General features: G+C 41.1%; 1 long non-coding RNA gene across 1 annotated transcript in view; it reads left to right on the top strand.

Moving 5' to 3' along the window:
- Positions 1 to 4,101, top strand: part of LOC139026262 (uncharacterized) — a 25,679-nt gene extending 21,578 nt beyond the window's left edge. The window contains exon 2 of the long non-coding RNA XR_011478015.1: positions 4,034 to 4,101. This is a non-coding gene — a long non-coding RNA (uncharacterized lncRNA). The remainder of the gene's footprint in view (positions 1 to 4,033) is intronic.
- The last annotated feature ends 1,732 nt before the right edge of the window (positions 4,102 to 5,833 follow it).

Raw genomic sequence — 5,833 nt, 5'->3', positions numbered from 1 at the left:
GGTTTGTCATTATATAAGGAACAAACATAACATACAGCAGGTCTCCTACAGGGCGGGAAGTAGTTGAAGGACGAGGGGAGCTGTGGAAGCTATGGCAGTGGATGCCAGCAGCCTGTAGAGATTCAGGGAAGTAGTTCTCCTGTTGAGGGATACTGATACACTGATTGTAACGAAGGTGGATTGTGTGGCATTTATTACGCAGGTGATTAATTGTAGTGCCCAAACGAACAAAACGTTTAGGAAACTGGATATAATTGTATGTGCGGCTGAAAGGTTTTTGTAATTTACAGCCGAAGCATTTCAGGGAATCCTGACTGAGACATTCCCACTCCCAGGCCCCTGAGACTGTGTAGGGATGTGATTTGGATTGGACTGTGACAGAAGGAGTGAGAGGGTTTTTTGATTAATCTATTTTCGTATTTTGTCTGATGTCGTTTTCCCGCTTTTCTGGAATGGACATTACTGTTTCCCCCGCAGTTCACTAACTGTACAGTAGGTGGACACATACACTTATATGTGTGTGAACGAAACAGGAACTTCCGGGCAAGCGCAAGCCATTCTTCAGAATAAAGAAAGCGCCAGAACTCTTGATGTTTATGATACTTTTGTCTTCGTTTTAAATGTATGGCTACGGGTATGTAATAGCGTGTTCAAACGTTGGAAAGAACATGTCATAACATTCTATGTAACAAATCGGTATCAGCACGTTTGGTAAAGGTTTTAATTGTATGTGGGGGGTTTTCTGTCAAACGAGTGAGTGAAGAACGTTATAAAACTTTTATAAGTCACGTAAGTTAGCTACATTCTTTGGGTTTGTCTGAGTGATGTACGAGATCTCGTCAAGTAAACTAAATAAACACCATTTATTTGAGATTTCTGAGTTCGTTTGACGTGTTATTGGTTTTGTATAGACGTCATTGGCGTCAACGGACTTCAGTGCAAGCAGTGCGGGTGCATGAGAGAGAGTGAGACAATTTCACTGTTGCACTACCGGTGTGTGTGAACGTGTTGGGAGTGTCAGTGTAGATAGAATATGTGAGTGTCCATATAGCCAGTGCAAACAGATAGTAATTAACGGGGTCAATGCAAGTAGTCTGGGTAGCCATTTGATTAACCGTTCAGCAGTCTGATGTCTTGGGTGAAGCTGTTTCAGGAGCTTTTTGTTCGCAGACCTGACTTGGAATGTATCAGTTTTCTACATGTGTACTAATATTCAGACACCTTCAGTTGCTTCTATCTTTATCTATAAATGTTACTATGGTGTGAACGGGAATACAATTGGTTTATGATTAAAATAATACAGTGAAGACAGGTTATTCAGGAAAATAGCACAAGTACTGCCTAAAACATACTGCAACCTTGTACTAGTTGTTTTTGAGTCATTTAATTTTGAATTTAGGATATCTATAGGTTAGTGCCTAATGTTGTGAATTTAAAGTGTGACTTTGTCTAATGGAATGATTAATGTTTTGTCAATGTTAGTTACCTGATCTATTGAATTGAATGATATTAATAAAGTATTTAGAGAATAAAGAAAGTGCCAGAACTGTCAGAAAATAACTTTTGTGTCCGTTTGTCTTTATTACTACAGGCCGACTCAGATTAAGTCTGAGGCCGTAACATCACAGTGAGGACAAACCCAGCCTGCCTCTCTCCTTCACACTGAGTCCAAACCTACAGTCACTGGGTCCTGATTGTGACAGTGGAGCCCAGTTTGCACTGCAGGATCCAGAGATGGCATCAGTGAAGCTGGAAGACTGCAGTCAAACACTGGAGCTGAATGTCAACATTAAAGATGAAGAAGAAGAGGAGGAGAAGTTAGGAACACTGTTAGTCATGGTAAGAGCAGGTTTTCTCTATAAGTTATCTTCATAAATTACACCTCCATTAGACACCAGTCTATTGCTAGGTTGAATTCTGTAATTCTGACATCACACATCCTGAAAACTCAAGACTTCACAGCGAAGCAAAACATTTAAAACTTGTAGTGCCTTTGCATTTGTCTCAAGAACGTTGAAATGTTTATACCCTCAATCACCAAGTTAGGCATACCTCATTTCAAAATAGGCCATACATCATCACTGTCAATATTGAATTATAATTCTTTGCGTTTTACCAGTGAAATGATCAAGCTGTATGCCATGTTTGATCTCAATCAATTTCATGGGATATGCTTCTTCTCGAATTACGGTTTGTTGCAAATTAGAGCAGATGGGTTAAATTATTATAGACTTCCTGTATTTTGTTTTAATCAAGCGCACATTCTGCCTAATGGTGTTGAGTTTGGGACGATTCAGCAAACCATTTCTATGAAGAGTCATTTACTAGAGTGAGGGATGCATGGAGGGCCCGACTTATTATTATTAACCTTTATTAACTAGGCAAGTCAGTTAAGAACGTAATTTATTATTTACAATGACGGCCTAAGCCCAGCTGGCAGAGACCGCGACTGGGACTGAGAATTGCGCGCCGTGGCAGCTCGCCACTATGGACTGGCCCGCATTAATCGGCCGTTGTGAGTCCTGGAATTTAACCAGGGTGTCTGTAGTGACGCCTCTAGCACTGAGATGTGCTTGCTCTCGAGCTTACGACCGCTAGCGCCACTCAGGAGTATAAGGTTTTGATGAATTCCATTCTATTTCTCGTATATAGGGCTATTTACTTCCTTTGTGAGCTCTTGTCACCCAGTTCTTGTATGTGTTTATTGTAGATAAATTATAACACAACATGCAACAATTTCAAGATTTTTTCTGAGTTACAGTTCCTATAAGGGGCGCAGGTAGCCTACGTTGTTAGAGCGTTGGGCCAGTAACCGGAAAGGTTGCTGGATCGAATCTTGAGCTGACAAGGTAAAAATGTGTCTTCCTGCCTGACTGACGAATGTTGGGAAGGACATTGTTAGCCCACGTGTTGATTACTCACGGCTAGGCTTGCGTCATTTTAGTTAAGATTGTCTACTGCTTGCCGAATGGTTAACAAGAATATAGATAAGAAATTGAGATTAGGCCCTAACCTGTAGGTTTCACATGACTGGGGCAGGGGTGCAGCCAAAGGCCCACCACTTGGCAGCCAGACCACCTCAGGTCCTGGGCTGACGTTATTTTCGTCCGTGGTATATACGATTGTGAGGGCGGGTTGGACGTACTGCCAAATACTCTAATACGACGTTGGAGGCAGCTTATGGTCGAGGATTAACCTTCTCCTAGGATATGTGGGACGCTAGCGTCCCAACTGGCCAACATCTAGTGAAAATGCAGAGCGCCAAATTCAAATAAATTACTATAAAAATTTAAGCTTTCATGAAAATCACACATGCAATACACCAAATTAAAGCTACACTTGTTGTGAGTCCAGCCAACGTGGTCAGATTTCAAAAAAGGGCTTTACGGCGAAGATCACGATGCTATTATTGAGGATAGCACGCCCAGCAAAACAAACACAGACCATCATATTTCAGCCCTTGCGGCGGCGACAACAAACGCAGACAATAAAGATATAATTCATGCCTTAGCCTTTGACGACGTCTTCTGTTGGCACTCAATATGTCCCATAAACATCACAAATGGTCCTTTTGTTTCGATTAATTCCGTCGATATATATCCAAAATGTCCATTTATTTGTCGCGTTTGATCAGCAGAAAACACCAGGTTCAAACTCGCGCAACATGACTAACAAAAAGTTACCTGTAAGCTTTGTCCAACATTTCAAACTATTTTCCTAATACAACTTTAGGTTATTCTTTTTTACGTAAATAATGCGATACAATTTAAGACGGGATATACTGTGTTCATAACCGGAGCGAAACAATGTGTAGCGAGCTTTCAGGTTAAGCTCCTCTAACAAAGATTACACTTCCCTCTAGCCCTATATCTGAACAGTGGCTACTTCTTCATTTCTCAAAGGAAAAACCTCAACCAATTTCTAAAGACTGTTGACATGCCAGTGAAGCGATAGGAACTGGCTAAGAAGTTCGCTGAGAGTAGAATACTGTCAAGAAAATAACTTTTGTGTCCGTTTGTCTTTATTACTACAGGCCGACTCAGATTAAGTCTGAGGCCGGTAACATCAACAGTGAGGACAAACCCAGCCTGCCTCTCTCCTTCCACACTGAGTAAAAACCTACAGTCACTGGGTCCTGATTGTGACAGTGGAGCCCAGTTTGCACTGCAGGATCCAGAGATGGCATCAGTGAAGCTGGAAGACTGCAGTCAAACACTGGAGCTGAATGTCAACATTAAAGATGAAGAAGAAGAGGAGGAGAAGGTTAGGACAACTGTTAGTCATGGTAAGAGCAGGTTCTCTCTATAAGTTATCTTCATAAATTAGACTATTAGACCAGTCTATTGCTAGGTTGAATTCTGTAATTCTGACATCACACATCCCTGAAAACCTCAAGACTTCACAGCGAAGCAAAACATTTTAAAACTTGTACGCCTGCCTTTGCCCTCACATTGTCTCAAGAACGTTGAAAATGTTTAATACCCTCAATCACCAAGTTAGGCATACCTCATTTCAAAATAGGCCATGACATCATCACTGTCAATATTGAATTATAATTCTTTGCGTTTTACCAGTGAAATGACCAAGCTGTTTCTGCATGCCAATCGTTTGATCTCAATCAATTTCATGGGAATATGCATTTAAATCTTCTTGAATTACTGTTTGGTTAGCAAATTAGAGCAGATGTGTTAAATTATATAGACTTCCTGTATTTTGTTTTAATCAAAGCACATTCTGCCTAATGGTTGAGTTTGGGACGATTCAGCAAACCATTCTAAAATCTATTTCTAAAGAAATGAGGTGTTGTGATGAGGTAATGCTCATGGAGAGCCTCACAATTATTATTATTAACCTTTATTTAACTAGGCAAGTCAGTTAAGAACTAATTATTATTTACAATGACGGCCTACACTGGCCAAACCCGGACGACACTTGGCCAACTGTGCGCCGCCCTATGGCACTCCCAATCATGGCCGGTTGTGATACAGCCTGGAATYTAACCAGGGTGTCTGTAGTGACGCCTCTAGCACTGAGATGCAGTGCCTTAGACCGCTGCGCCACTCAGGAGCTCATAAGTTTGATGAAATTCCATCATCTTTCAGTCTAATAGGGCTATTTACTTCCTTTTGTAGCTCTTCACCAGCTTCTTGTATGTTTATTGTACATAAATATAAACACAACATGCAACAATTTCAAAGATTTTTCTGAGTTACAGTTCATATAAGGGGCGGCAGGTAGCCTAGTTGTTAGAGCGTTGGGCCAGTAACCGAAAGGTTGCTGGATCGAATCCCTGAGCTGACAAGGTAAAAATCTGTCTTTCTGCCCCTGAACAATGCAGTTAACCCACTGTTACCCGGAAGGCCGTCATTGTTAGTAAGAATTGTTCTTAACTGACTTGCCTAGTAAATTAAAGCTTAAATTGTAATAAATTAATGTGTATAAATATAGTATTTGTAGTATTGAAATGAATTAGCCGCTACCTATAGTTCTCACTATGCTACTGGCAAGGAGTGCAGCCAAGGCCCACCCACTTTTCAGCTCAGGACCACCGCAGTCCATTGGCTGAACGCCTTTATTTCCCGTGTTAATAACACAGTAATGTGAGCCGGTGTAAATGGAGGTATCGTAACCTGGTCCCAGAGATACTCTAATACGAGCTTGGAGCGCAACTTAGTTGTCGAGGCGATCTAAACCTCGTCCATAGGATAGCATGTGGACCACTAGCGTCCCAGGATCTGGCCAACATCTAGGTGAAAGTGGCAAGAGGCGCTCAAATCAAAAAAACTATAAAAATTTCTACTATAAATATATATTAACTTCCATTTAAATCTTC

Source organism: Salvelinus sp. IW2-2015, unplaced genomic scaffold, assembly GCF_002910315.2.
Source record: "Salvelinus sp. IW2-2015 unplaced genomic scaffold, ASM291031v2 Un_scaffold4252, whole genome shotgun sequence".
Classification (NCBI taxonomy): Eukaryota; Metazoa; Chordata; class Actinopteri; order Salmoniformes; family Salmonidae; genus Salvelinus; species Salvelinus sp. IW2-2015.
This window is presented reverse-complemented; position numbering and strand designations above follow the sequence as displayed.